The sequence below is a fragment of the Phasianus colchicus genome, chromosome 1, assembly GCF_987193195.1.
Source record: "Phasianus colchicus chromosome 1, bPhaCol1.hap1.1, whole genome shotgun sequence".
In the NCBI taxonomy this organism is placed as follows: Eukaryota; Metazoa; Chordata; class Aves; order Galliformes; family Phasianidae; genus Phasianus; species Phasianus colchicus.
The window spans coordinates 153,255,165-153,270,239 of NC_143436.1; the positions used below are offsets into that span (position 1 = coordinate 153,255,165).

The 15,075-nt window shown below is 36.3% G+C and overlaps 1 long non-coding RNA gene across 1 annotated transcript in view; it reads left to right on the plus strand.

Annotated features, from left to right (window-relative positions):
- Positions 1-14,510, plus strand: part of LOC149920156 (uncharacterized) — a 32,970-nt gene extending 18,460 nt beyond the window's left edge. Inside the window, exon 3 of the long non-coding RNA XR_016468026.1 lies at positions 14,319-14,510. This is a non-coding gene — a long non-coding RNA (uncharacterized LOC149920156). The remainder of the gene's footprint in view (positions 1-14,318) is intronic.
- The last annotated feature ends 565 nt before the right edge of the window (positions 14,511-15,075 follow it).

Consider the following 15,075-nt stretch of genomic DNA (forward strand, 5'->3'; position numbering starts at 1 on the left):
ATTTGTTGTACAAAATAGAATGATCATAATAACAATGATCTCTATTGACTTAAACATATCTGATTCTAACAAGAAAGTGTCAGGCACAAGGGACTTTTGGTGCTTTCTTCTGTTCACACTGTATCCTTAGGTCTAATACTAATATTTTAGGTTTTGAATTTTAAAACTTCCAGTCAACAGAGCATATCTGTCTACATATGCCTTGTTCCAAGATTTAGTCTTGGTATTTCTTTAATGTTATCATTTCTTATTTTCTTTCCAAATCAGTTTGAATATGCTAATAGGGGGCTCAGAGAATACCACATAGGGAAAATTTATGCTCCATTTGTGTCTAAGAAGATACAACTTTTGCCTCTGAATTATAGGCATGCTTTGAAATCCCAGTATGCTGTAAAGATACTGCAAATCTTTCAGGTACATTTTGCTTTATTTTCTTCACAAGCAAAAAAATTTAAGCAACTTTCTAAGCAGAAATTAGTCTTACTAAACAAGCAAGCTGTCTATGGCACTAAGAACCTCATGTGGATTCTGTGCTCTTGGTATCAAAATTGCTATGCTTCTGACTGTTTTTGCAACAGCAATATTGAAGCAATGTTACAAATGACTGTTGCTTTCTCTTTTATTGTGCATTACATCTTAACTTTGCTGGAATACAGTCTAAAAGCTTGCCTGCTCAAAATTGTCAGGAAATACTGTCAAAAGGTGTTGGGGGGGGGGAGGGGGGCGGGGTGGGTAGGATTTTGTAGTATTTTTTTTTTCTATTAGATAAAAGCCTATAAAAGCCTAGTATATATCTATCAAAACCTATTAAATATCCAAATTATTCTAATTCCTCAGGTAATAAAGTACAAAAAAAAAAAAAAAAAAAAAAAACATAAAAATAGTGAAGTACATAAACACTCCACAATATATTTTGAAGAATACAGCTAATTTTTTGATACTACAGTTTAGAAAATAGCAGAGAAACATAAATTCATAGAACCGATTAGGTTAGAAAAGACCTTCAAGATGATCCAAGTCCACTCATTAACCTGATCTACAGAGGGCCATCAGTAAATCATGTCCCTTAGTGCTATATTCACACTTCTCTAAAATATATCCAGACGGAGACTCCACCAATTTCCTGGGCAGTCTACTTCAGTGCTTAATCATTCTCCTTCTAATTAATTTATTCATTATATCTAATCTAAACCTTCTTTGGTGCAACTTGTCAACCTTCCCAATATATCTACATTCAAAAATTGTTATGAAGAATACCAAATTGAGTGCATATCTGCAGTTATGTAACTTCTGGTACATTATTTAGAGACCTTAAACATGGCAGAACTATAAATCAAACCAAACTAGTCTATAAGATGCATCTCAATCCATAGCTCAAAAACTGTTTAGCAGCTGAAACTGAAACAGACAGCTGTTCTCTTTATTTTTGCTGTGTTGTCAATTCAATAAGGAATTCTCTTTTTAAAAGTACAGTTGAAGTTACATAAGGATTAAAAAACAAAACAAAACAAACAAACAAAAAAACAATAAAACCATCGTCTCTGTCCCTTTGAGAGACTGATTTTAGCCCTTTTTTAAAAGAGCTAGGTTGTGATGAGGTATGAACTCTGTAGTCTGCACAGATAATAGTAATAGTAATTGCCCTCTAACCAGCCATCTATCTGAGTGAACATCATTCATTAATCTATGCCTTTCAATAACATCTAAGCTATTAAGTGCTTTGACTGCAACAGCACCTGTCAGTATCTAAGAACTACAACAGATATCCAGTATTTACAACTTTTCACTCTCCTAGTTTTCTGATTAAATCAGTTTTCAGGACTAGTGAGGGGAAAAAAAAAAAAAAAAAAAAAAAAAAAAGCTAATACAAAATATGTTTGTTATGCACCCAGTTCTTAATTGTGTTCCACAGGCCTTTTATGTTCTTTTTTGAGAGGAGTACGAGTAAGCTTCCTGCTACACATACAACAATTTGAGGAAGGTTATTTCTTCACCTCTCTTTCTTTAAATTTATAATTACTTTGCTAGTTACTTCATATTCTCCTGTAAGACTTTGTAGATGTATTTTATTTCATTTAATTTTATTCTCTCCTAAATACGAAATTCCAACTTACCTTTTATTGTATTTGCAGCCAATGTGAGTCATTAGATTTCTATTCAATGTATTTTATATAAAATATAGACTATAGCTATTAATATACATAATGAAGCTTAACAATTTTGTTATATTTAGTTAAAATTCTTTTAATATATTCTTTAATAATCAAATAGCAAAAAAGATTTGGAGCAGGAATTTTGCTAATTTTCAGCTCAAATAGATGAACTGGTCACCTGCTGGGCTAAAGTTTTCCTTTATCAATAATTAATATTAGCCTAATGATTTGTTTTACTGGCATTTTAATAAACTCCATTGAGTAAAAGTTTGTGATCTGCCATAGATTCAATGCACCATGACTGCTGCTTACTATCTTCAATAGGTACTTACACAATTATCATCTTTGTAATTTATTTTTAACATTTTGGCATAAAAAGAGTGAGGAAAACATAGCTATCCTTGGGTCATAAAATTCATTAGCTCACCTGATACTGATTTCAGTGTTTGGAAGGACTGAAGCAATTCTTCAGTTACCACTGACATTTTTAACTCCCTTTAGATTCATTGTAATTTAGCATCATGATAAATTATATATAATAAATTATAATAATTGTATAATAATTAAACAAAATTTCAGTTTTTAAAAAAATCTCTAGTTAGGAACTTTCTTAGAACAGTAAAGTGGTTGTGATCTTTACAGATAGTAAAGGTCTTGATCTACTTACTCTCAAAAAAGATAATTATTAGAGTTATACACCATTGATACTATTTATGTTTATTGTTTATGGACTCAAGTTGCATCAGGGAAGATTCAGGTTGGATGTAAAGTTTTACTACTCCCTCAACTCAAATCACCTGCAGACTGTTGATTTTTTTTTTTTTTTCCATTACATTTTTCTTAAAGTGTATCTAGTCATAGCTGAATGTTTAAGGTATTTCATGGATGAGTTTTTTGACCTACACAGCATAATATGTAATCTTAGATTTTTGCAAAATCAGTTTTCAGATTTTGCAAAACTCAAAAGCTTATTTTCAAAATGTAGATTTCAAAATGTAGATTTTATAAATATGAACAGTTGCCAAGAGCTTATTTCAGTTCTGAGAGAAAAAGATAGCGTTCTGGTTATATACCAAAGCAAAACTTTTTCAAATTGATATTACTATTCTTTCTCTCTACCACTACTCTATACTCAAACAATATGACTCGGGGTAACTCCTGCCATCCAATTCATGCATATATTTCTCTTTCATTGGGTATTCTCTGCTGGGCAGCTGTGACGGTGTGCTCTCTCTTCAACATCCTCCTTTGTCTTGGACGTGATTCTTAAGGCCTTGCTCAGAGCTAATATCACTGTTCTGCTAAATACTATGAGTCAGTCATCTTACTCCATAAATAGTGAGCAGATTGAGAGCCCCTTGAGCTCTAGTCCTAATAGCAAGACTTTATGTGACCTCTCCAATTCCTTCTAAATACTGTAAAGCTTGAGTGGTGATAGTCTTATTGTGTATTACGTAGAACATTTACCAGAGATGATCTATCGAAAGATCCTCCTCTTGAGAGAAAGTAACCCTCCAGGATGGAATGTGGTGGATAATCTGTTCCATAATAGTTCCCTAAACAACATAAGATCTGCAAACCTTAGTTTGTTACCAAACACCAGGGAGCCTAATATGCTGACTCAAAGGAAAAAACAACATGGAGTGTGGAGTGGGATGGAGGTCCTGTGGCTAAATTCAGTTATCACCCTGCAGAGATGGGGACTTGAAGATACTATCAGAACTGATCATGGTTTTTCTGAGCCAACCTTTAGCCAGCAGTTTTCCACTTTTCTGTCAAAAATATGTTCTCTGAGTAAACTTTGCAAGATACAGGTATCTTTGACTACAGTCACACAAGGTCCACTGGAAATGTGGAAAACAGTGTAAAACTGTCTTAAGAGCAGAAGATTTTTGGGGAAGGTACCATTGTAGACAAATCAGGACACTGCTGGCTTCTAGGGCCAGCCAACAAGCTGAGAATGTCTGATTCCCACCCTCAAAGAGACTCCTATTGGGTAAGATTTGCACACATGGTTATGCTGAGTACTTTCTCAGGAAACTTAGAACAGAGTTATTGCATCACTCAGAATCTAAGCTCAGCTGCTCCCAGCCCCACTGATATCCGAGGACAAGCGTGAACACAAAAGGGTTTGCTTTCCGAAAAATTTCTTTGTCCTCTTCACATGACAGCTGTGTCATCATGTCAGTCATCATCTGATGATTCTTGAACAGATACAGACTTTTAATTTGATAAAATAGTCAGGAATTTGGTTTATTCTAGAAATAAATTACAGTGGAGAAATTCTCAAAGTTAATGCATTACTTAAAAACTTCAGAGATCATTCTTTGAGAATATAATTTGTGTAAATGCTTTCTAATAAGTAAGATTTTCAGTAGAAACTTTAGAAACATTTTTAGAAGAAAAAAAAAACAAAACACCTAAAATCAATTAAAATCATCTCCTAGTAAAAGCTTTTTTTCTGTGTGTTTATCATATGCATTTCTTCCCCTAAATACTTTTCTTATAAATTCCTTGTTACAGCAGCTCATCTTCTTTATGCTTACAGCTTATAGATTTTGGGTGTTTAACTCACTCTCTTCATATATGCTTTTGACTTTTGCAAAAGGTTCAAAGAAAAGAAATTTTTTTTTTCCAAGTAAAATGTATTCTGGTGTGATCATGATTTTCTCAGGAGAGATTTCTCATTTAGAGATTTAACTTATTTAAGTAAAGATAAGTAGAGATTTAACTTATTTAAGTGAAGTATAAAGAAAACAAAAATAGAGTAAAATGAAATATTCACACTATGAGATATCTCTTATCTTGATCTGGTTCTTGTGTAGAAAAAAATAAAATCTGAAGATTATAAAATTTCTTAAATTTCAAATACATTCCCATGAACTTTCCACAGAAAAATGTAAGCATTATTATACTGGTAGAGCAAATGTAAATTCGTGATAATTTGTATTCATTATAAAAATAGAAGTATGAAAAAGCAATTTAAGAAATTTAATTTTCAATCTTTTTAAGATATAGATTGATATAAACTATTATCTTCAAGTGAACTACTGCAACTTAGATTTATCAGCTGACTAAAAGATAAGATAAAGAGGAGGATTTCAGCTGTCAGATTATAATTAAAAAAAAAAAATCTTAGAAAATTTATCCAAAATTTGGGAAAAAGTGGGGGTTGAAGAATCACAAATACAAATATTTTGTGTAGAAGAGAGTTTTCTTCTACTTTCTGGACAGCTTACTAGATCAAACATTTCATTGACAAAATCATGATATAATCTAGATTTGCGTGATTGATACAATTGGTTTGCAGAGAAAACACAACTCCCTCACTTTGAAGCTCCTTCTCATCATCACCCCAAGACAGGTGCATTGGAGCCAGATGGAGTTTGCTGCATCCAACATGGGACAGCCCTTGGTGTCTCCTCACAGACGCCAGACCTACAGGCCTTTTTCTGTTAAAATGTTGCCACCTGCACCTCATGCAACCATATAGAATATAAATCTTGATCAAGGATGATATATAAGCCATTTCAAGATAACTTTTTGAATATCATATCTGGATTAACAGTGATGGGGCTACAATTTATAGTGGGTATAGAATTATGTTATTTGATGCTGGTTCTAGACAACTCTATATTGCACTGCCTGGTTCTTCATTCTGTGAGAGATAGCTTGTGTTTTTGCACTGGAAATTTCCAGTATTTCTGTATGTAGCGTAGGATGTTTTTCACAAAGAAAGCTCCTGAACAGAGTAAAGTTGAGACTGGGGCATTCTGACCTAGGTAGAAATGGAATAGGCACTAGGTAAGGTAACTATATAGGGTAGTATTGGGTAGGGGAGAGTCTGGTACAGGACAGAATGAGTGTGCTAATTTTTGAGAATATTGTCCTCCTACCGCCATTAAAAGTACAGAACATACCTAAAAACAATGGGTTGATAACAGATATTGTATGGAAATGTAATGTAGCAACAGCATCAGAAGATTGTGAGCCCAAGATGCTCAACCAATGAGTGCCAGGAAAGTCATTACCTGTGTCGGACCCAGAGTATATAATGGAATGGATTTCACTGACTAGTTGTGCAATTTCTGCCTTGTCAGTAGTGTGTGTGTGCAAATTATTGCAATAATGAATAAACTGCTCTTCACAGAGATCTTTGCCTGATTAGAAATTTTTGATCTTGATTGTATTTCTCACAACTCTGTTGACTGGTGTGTTAAATTCAGCTCTGGCTCTGAGAATCTTAATACTTTGTATATCTAAATTTCACTTAGATTTTTTTTTTTTTAATTTTATATAAATTTATCGTGCTTTGCTACACATGCTTGTATATTTTGCAATTTTGAGAGTTAACTGTGTTTAGGATGTAATCCACTCTACATGGGTTTGTGTACACAAAAATCATGTTTAGATATGGTAATTTCTATTGCACTTCTGATTGACAGAAATATTGTGTATAGATCCCTAAAAGCACCTGGGTAGAAAGTCATAATGCAACAAAAACTCTCATAAAAATATGAGAAAATGATAAGCAGAAGTAATTTATTTAAAAACAGTTTGATTACGTAGTTATGGTGTCATGTCTTCTTTCTAAGGAAATTAAGAGAAGAAATTTATATGAAACCTAATGGCCAAATTCATTCCTGCTATGCCTGAAAAATGGCACCTTTTTATATGCCAGTTGAATATGGTAAGAATAGACAAGAGAAGTACAAAGTACAGAGAAGCACCAGATTATAATCAATGGCTACTCTTGCACTACTGCAAAAGAAAAGGAAACAACAGCAACACTTTCTGATTTTCTGGGGTGTATTTGGTGTGCTTCAAACACTTGCAGTTCAAGGCCATTGCTATGATAACAAGTCAGTGAATTGTATCAGTATGTATGAGATTCCGTTTTCTCTCAGGATGGTCCTGCTTCACTGACAAATAGGCCTTTCTCATGATTAAGTTTTTGTTACAAACTTTTTTTTTTTTTTTTTCCTCAAGCTTGTTATTGTGAATTTGTTTGTTTATGACCTTGGGACAGTGCCCCTGCAACCATAGCAGGTATAAAAGCATGCCTGAGGGGGGCCTCATGTCATCATCTTCTTAGTGGTCATCACTGCTGTTTGAATGTTCAAGACTATGCCCTTTGGATGAGCATGCTCATCTTTCTATCTCTCATGCAGTGCTGTGGGCTGGTATTGGAACTCCTCAAAACAGACTTTTGAAATAGTGTCAAATCTTTTTTTCTGTCCATTTTTTCTGCCTCTTGTTTTTTGTCCCAGTTTTCCCTTTTGATCTTTTTCTGTGGTAAAGCTATTATATGATGTTAAGAAATTTCAATTTCTTAAGAGCCATATGTGTCAAAAAGTTGATACACGGTAAAGTTATAAAGTAAGTACGAGACTTATTTTTGTTCCTTAAGGTTATATTGTTTAGCCAAACACCTTATAAAATATATTCTAAGTGTTAAAGTGCCATTTTTTTTGATAATTGTAGCTTATGTCTTCTCATTAAAACTGATGATTGTGTTTGACTGTTTATGTTTTACCTTAATCTAATCTGGCCTTTATCTTATTTACCTAATGCTGTGAATCTGGTCTTCCATTACCTCTCCTTACAGACAAGACATAACAACTATACAGAAATATATCTCTGAATAGAAACACTAGTAACAAACTGCTGGTCAATACTGTATAAAGAGAAAGGCACAGTGCATAATTTGATGGCATAACTGGATGAATAGGCAGGGGAAGAACCACTGATGTCATTTCTGTGGACTTAGGTAAGGTCTGTGTCATATTCTCGCAAATCATCTTTCTCTCTAAATTTGGAGAGATTTGATAGGTGGACTGTTTGATGGACAGGAAACTCATTGCAAGATTGTACCCAAGAAGTGGCAGTCAATAGCTGAATGTCTGGATGAAGATCAGCTGATGAGTGGTGTCAGGAGTCTGTACTTGGATCAATACCTTTTAATATTTTCATCAATTATATCAACAATGGGACTGAGTGCATCCTCAGCAAGTTTGTAGATTCCACCTAGCTGTTTGGTGCGATCAATACACATTAGGGTCAAGCTATCCAGAGAGACCTAGACAACCTCGAACAGTACAGGAGAACATCATGAGGTTCAACAAAGCCAGGTGCAAGGTCTTTTACCTGAGTTGTGGCAGCACCTACTAACAGTACAAGCTGGGGGATATAAGGAAAGGGCACAGCTCTGCTGAAAAGAACTTGGGGGTACTGCTGCATAGTAAGATGGATATGAGTAAGCAATGTGCTCTCATAGCCCAGAAAGCTAACCATATCCTGGGGTGCATCAAAAATGAGTGTGTTCAGCTGGCTGAGACGATCTCATCCCTCTACTCTGTGCTGATGAAACCTCACCTGGAGTATTGCATCCAGATGTGGAGTAATCAGTACAGAAAGATATGGACCTGTTGTAATGGGTCCAGAGGAGGACCACAAAATGATGGTTTCATCCGAAGGATGAAACATCTCCCCTGCAAAGAGGCTGAGAGAACTGGGGCTGTTCAGCCTGGTGAAAAGAAGGCTCTAGGGAGATCAGATAGCAGCCTGTCATTATCTGTAAGGGGGCTATAAGAAAGAAATGGACAGATTCTTTAGCAGGGTCTGTTATGATAGGACAAGGGAAAATGTTTTCAAACTAAAAGAGGAGGTGATTTAGAAAGTATATAAGAAAAAGCTTCTTACAATTAGGGTAGTGAAGCACTGGAATAGGTTGCCTGGGGAAGTGATCCATACTCCATTCCTGGCGACATTCAAGGTCAGGCTGGATGCAGATCTTAGCAACTTGATCTAGCTGTTCAATGCAGGACAGTTGAACTTGACAATCTTTATGTGTCCCTTCCAACTCAAACATTTCTACCATTCTATGATTCAATGAATCACTAAAGTGAGACTGATAGGTCTGTAGCTATCAAGCCAGAAAGATGATCCTGGTAGCTATCAGACCTATCAGTCTCACCTCAGTGCCAGGGAAGGTTATGGAACAATCTCAGGAGCCATCATGGACCAACCAAGGGGTCAACCAGGGCATCAGGCCCAGTCAGCATGGGTTATAGAATGGTAGATCCTGTCTGATACACCTGATTTCATTCTATAACAAGGTGACCCGCTTAGGGGATGAAGGTAAGGCTGTCAATGTGATCTACCTGGACTGTGTAAAGCCTTTGACACTGTCTCCTATAACATTCTTGTGAAGAGGCTGGCTGCCTATGGTTTGGATAGATGTACGCTCCACTGGATGAAACATTGGCTGGATGCGGGCCCAAGGATTTATGGTCAGTGGAGTTAAATCCAGTTAGCAGCAAGTCACTAGTGGTGTTCCCCGGGCTCAGTACTGGAACCACTCCTATTCAACATCTTTATCAATCATCTTGATGAGGGGGTTGAGTGCACCCTCAGTAAGTTTGCAGATGACAGCAAGTTGGGAAGGAGTGTTGATCTGCTTGAGGGGAGAAAAACATACAGAGGAACCTGAAAAGACTGGATTGATGGGACAGTGTAAACAGTATGAGTTTCAATAAGGCCAAGTGTTGGGTCCTGCATTTTGGTCACAACAACCCCAGGCTTGGGGAGGAGTGGCTGGAAAGCTGCCTGATGGAAAGGGACCTTGGTGTACTGAAGGACAGTCGGCTGTCTGTAAGCCAGAAGTGCGCACAGGTGCCAAGAAGGCCAATGGCATCCTGGCTTGTATCAGGAATGGTATGACGAGCAGGACTAGGGAATTAATCCTGCCCCTGTACTTGGCACTGGTGAGGCCTCACCTTAAGTACTGTGTACAGTTTTGGGCACTTTGGCACAGAAAGGACACTGAGGTGCTGGAGCATGTCCAAAGAACGGCAACAAGGAGAGCTTGGAGAATATGCCTTATGAGGAGAGACTGAAGGAACTGGGACTGTTTAGTCTGGGGAAAAGGAGGCTGAGGGGAGACCTTCTTACTCTCTTCCAATAAATGAAAGGTGCATACAGTGAAAGCGGGGTTGCTCTTTTCTTGATGGTGACAGGTGAAAGGACAAGGGGAAATGGCCTCAAGTTGCACCAGGGAAGGTTTAGGTTGGATATCAGGAAGAATTTATTTACAGAAAGAGTTGTTAAGCACTGGAACATGTTCTCCAGTGAGGTGATTTAAAAACCATTTGGATGTGGTTCTCAACGAAATTATTTAGCCAAGGGTTGTTAGATTTAGGGTAGTATGGTTAGGTTGTGGTTGGACTCCATGATTTTTAAGGTCTTTTCCAACCTGAGCAATTCTATTATTCTATGAATCAGTGATTTTTTTATTTTTTTTTTAGCTCCTGCTTATTTAGGTAGGGAAAAGCAACAATTGTAGATTTTTTTAAATGAGTTATTCACTGGTATCATGCAAACTGTTAATAAGTCCTGAAAAGCATAAGTACTGTTGCCCACTTCCAGAAAGCATTCTCACCTGTTCTTAATGCTCATTTCCATGACCCCATTAAATTAAAGTACTTCCATGAAAAAAGTACTACTTACTTACTTCCAAGAAGTAAAGTACTTCTATTTCCATGGTCTGGAGACAGAGTTCATTATACTGAAAAATATCTAGTTTTATAAATGGAAACATAAACCTTTTAAAATATTTTTGACAACTTGCTTGGTAAGCAGGAAGATGCATCACTAACAAAGGATGTTTCTTCAGGCATCTTCTTTTTGATAGCAAAGGAAATAATTACATAAAACATAATTTACATTTCAGTTATTAAACATGTTTTATTATAAGAAAGATCTGAGCAAAACTGATTTATATTTTGAACTTTGGATATCTTAAATACTATTGTCACTGGTAATAAAAAGGACACCATTATCAATAATCTTGTGAAGAAGTGTAACCATCTATCACTGAATAATGTTAAACAGACAAGCCTATGTAGAGTTTTTTTTTAAGTGAAATAAGGACAAAATTATTTAGATGCTTTGTTTTGTGCATAGGCAAGAGTTCTGAAAAGCTCGAGTGATTTTGGTAATTTAGTAGATATCCTAGAGGCACTAAACAGCCTGGCAGCCTGGTTTGGTATTAAATGGGGAGGTTGCTGGCCCTGCATGTGGCAGGGGGTTGGAGATTAATGATCCTTGAGGTCCCTTCCAATCCTGGCCATTCTGTAAACAATGTGTGAGACAGCTTCAAGAGATAAAACTCAAAGAAACATTTACATAAACTCTTCAGGCTACAAAGAATATTTATTAATATCTTCCTATGCTACCATGAATAAGATTCTAACCAATATACCAATATTAGCTGAGAGAAAAGTTCCCTTAGAAGGTGAAGACAGTTCTCATGGATTGTTCAGATTTTTCATCCCTATTTAATAGAAAGTGAATGAGGAAACTGCAGCATAGGAAGAGAAAGGTAGAAATGACTAGTTACATAACTACACAACAAAAATGAAACTTATTTTTTGGAACTAGAGAGATAATATGATCATGTGTTTGAACATAAATTGTGAATTTATTACTATTGAAATTTCCATGTTTATTCCATTGTGCTAGATTCCTCACTAAAATATATTGTAAATGAATTTTAGAGTGGAAGGTACTATCAAGGGTGCTTAGAAATGTTTAATTTTCTGTTTTTTCAAGATGTATGTGGTAGGTGAGTGGTGTTCACACCAGAATTGTCTGTGTTTTCTAAGCAAACGACATTTAGCCTTTCTCACTGACATCTCACTTCTGAGTCCCTCTTTGCTCCAGCATGGATGGGAATTGTATGAAAGTTCTATCAGCAATACAATTCTTCAGCTAAGGCCAAGTCATGCAGTATTCACAAAATATTTCCACAATAGTTATAAATACTTATTACTGATTTGTTGCATGCAAAATAAAGTCTTAGTTTGCAAATTGAACTGAACTTCAGAAGTGGGACATTAGGAGGATGAAAATAATGTCAGTGAGCAAATACCTGAAGTGAAGTGAGAAGATGAAAATCCAGTGCATTTCATGTATTCTTTGTCCTTTGTAGGTACAAAACCAATTGAATCTGTGGCCTGGTCACAGAAGGGTACATCTGCAAGGTCAAATTATTAATTATAAAATCCTTTGCTAATGAGGTATACTACAGCATGTACATATTAATGTGATGTATATGTGTACATTGCCACAAACCTTTTGAAACTGTAGACCTTTTCAAGATGCTATTAGCATTATTTAAAAGAATAAACACATATTTTTTTTTATCAGGTAATGGAAATTGGCATGATAAATAAATGTTAGATGTCTCTTGAGGATATGAGACTATACTATTAAATTAGAACTTCACTTAGAATGATAAGGTCTGGTGATTACAGTTTCATTAGTTGTACATTCTGCAGTACCACATAATAGCTTTGTTGATTGTGCATAATTTACAATGCTTTCAAAATTCAACACAATTACATGTCTCTTTAAAAGAATTCTGTTGTTCTGTAAAAATGGATGAGGCTTGGTGAAGTATTTTTAAGTTAGTGGGAAAAAACTGTAACTTTCATTTGGGATAATCATATGAGACATATCTCATGTGAAACCTGATGCTTTGCTCATTAAAAACAGCTATCCAAAGCAAAAATACTACAGAAAATACTGAAGCAGATAGTATAGGTATGTCTCTTGGGGGAAAAAAAAAAAAAAAAAAAAAAAAAAAAAAGTTTTTCTAAATGATAGCCAAAAATGTAAGACTTTAAGACTTTGGGGAAACAGGGAATTGTATGAGATAAAAATACAGAAGAACAAAGAATGAATGAATGAATGAATGAATGAATAAATAAATAAATAAATAAATAAATAAAACAAAAATCATTAGATATGACTGCATGTTTATAAAAACCCTAGAAGAATTTATTTTTCGTATGAAAAATAAAATTAAAGTTAAAATGCATCTGCAATTATCAGTTTCTTATTTTTTGAAGCAGGTCTGTTTAGTGGATTACAGTTTTATTTTGTTGGAAAGAATCTGGAGTGTTTTAACTGAATAAGAATTACCTTTATCACATTAAAAAGAAAATAACAAAATCTCGAATGTGTTAAAGTGTGGAAGGAGGTTTTCCTCTCCATTAAAGGTATCTAGTCAAGGATCTTTTTCACTCTAACAGGAGAAAATAAGACAAGGAAGAAGTCATAAACTCGAACATAAAAGAACACAAACCTAACAGTAAGATAAGGGAAGAAGTGATGAGAACCAAACCTGGTCAGTCACACTTATGAGGGCAGGGGATGAATGTAAGAATGCTTATTCCAACAGTTATCTAATTGGATACCTTCTGTGTTCAGAAACGAAAGGAAAAGAGGGGGAAACAGAAACAGAATATGCCAACAGACATTACACAACAAACATGGAAAAAAATGACAAGGAACAAATCTCCCAGTCCTGCTAATTGACAGGCTGTGAGGAAAACACAGATACATCTTCCAGTAAGATCAACCTGGACTTTGCAGCTTAAGACTGTGAACCATGGGGGCTAAGGACTAGAATAGGTGGGAATTGGTGGAGCTGTGTAAACCCATGAAGGATATGGGAGAAGGGAGTAACAAAAATAGGGTAAACTGGACTGGTCAGTATTTTGGTCTGGCTGAATAGTGTGCCTGATCCCTGCATTCTGTTCTTTCTTCTCCTATCTTCTTGCTAAATATTAACTTGTATACCTCAGGGTCTGACATAATAGCCTGGATAACTTTTAGACTGGGATGTTTTAGACTGGAAAGAAGGAAAAAGCTTTTTTAAGATAAACATGGTGAGGCAGTGGGACAGGTTGCCTGGAGACGTGATGGAAGTCCCATCCTTGGAGACATTCAAGGTTCAGCTGGACAGGGCTCTGAGAAACCTGATCTAGCTATAGGTGTCCAATTCTTTGCAGGGGAGTTGGACTATATGACCATTCCAACTCAAACATTGTTTTCTATGATTCCATGTTGGACGGAATGGTGAGACTTTGCAAACTGATAATGTAATGTGTAGGAGAAGGATAAGATAGGAGCTCCGAGTGTGTAGGGGGAAGAAAAACAGAAAAGAGTATAAAAGAGGACGGACATGTATAATGGGACCTTGTCTGGCTTAAACCTTGCTCATGATTACCACAATCTGTCCCATATTTTTGTGTCTTACTACTTCTTCTCTTAATTCAATGTATTCTCATGCTAACCCATTTTGTCTCTGTTTTGCAGGGACTCCTGCTCCTGGGAAGACTTTATGAGGAGGAATGAACTTCTGTGAGCCTCTGTGTGGCTCAGGGTGCCAGCTGCTGGAATCAGTGAGGTCTCAGAATCACCTCCTGGAATAGTTGAGAGTCTTCAACTCCCAGATCCTGGGACAGGAGCAGTGTGTATCCCCAGACCAACTGCTGGAGCATAGGATAAGACGGGCGAGCGAAGGCTCCATGCTGGTGAATAATCAGGGCCACAGGTCACATCCCACGTACTTGCTGCTGGCTGCTGGGGCAGCATCTATATATGCCTTGAACCAGATCTGCTTGGAGTGTGCATATGCATTTACTGTCAAACTTCACACTGGAGCACCCAATGAGAAGGGGTGGGTGAGAGTGTTTGAAATCTGGGCAGGTTGCTGTGAAGGCAGAAAGGCTATGCCTGTGCTCGGGCATCCACAAGCAGGCTGCTGAGTCTGGAGATGTGAGTTTGACTGAAGCAGGGATCCCAGGCACCACTGGACTGGGCTGGGCCTTAGTGGCCAGGCAGAAGAAGCACTGGGCTGGAGTAGCTGGAGGAGGCAGATCACTCTTTCCTTCATATAATGTGGAGAACTAAAAGACACAGATGGCTACAGAAAGCTTCTTTCTTTCTCTCTTTCCTTATTTTATTATATATATATATATATTTTTTAATGTAAAATTAAAGTTGGGGAACTGAAGATGAATGAGAAGAAAAGCGACATTTAAAAATCAGCTGAAGTTAGTGTTACAAATAA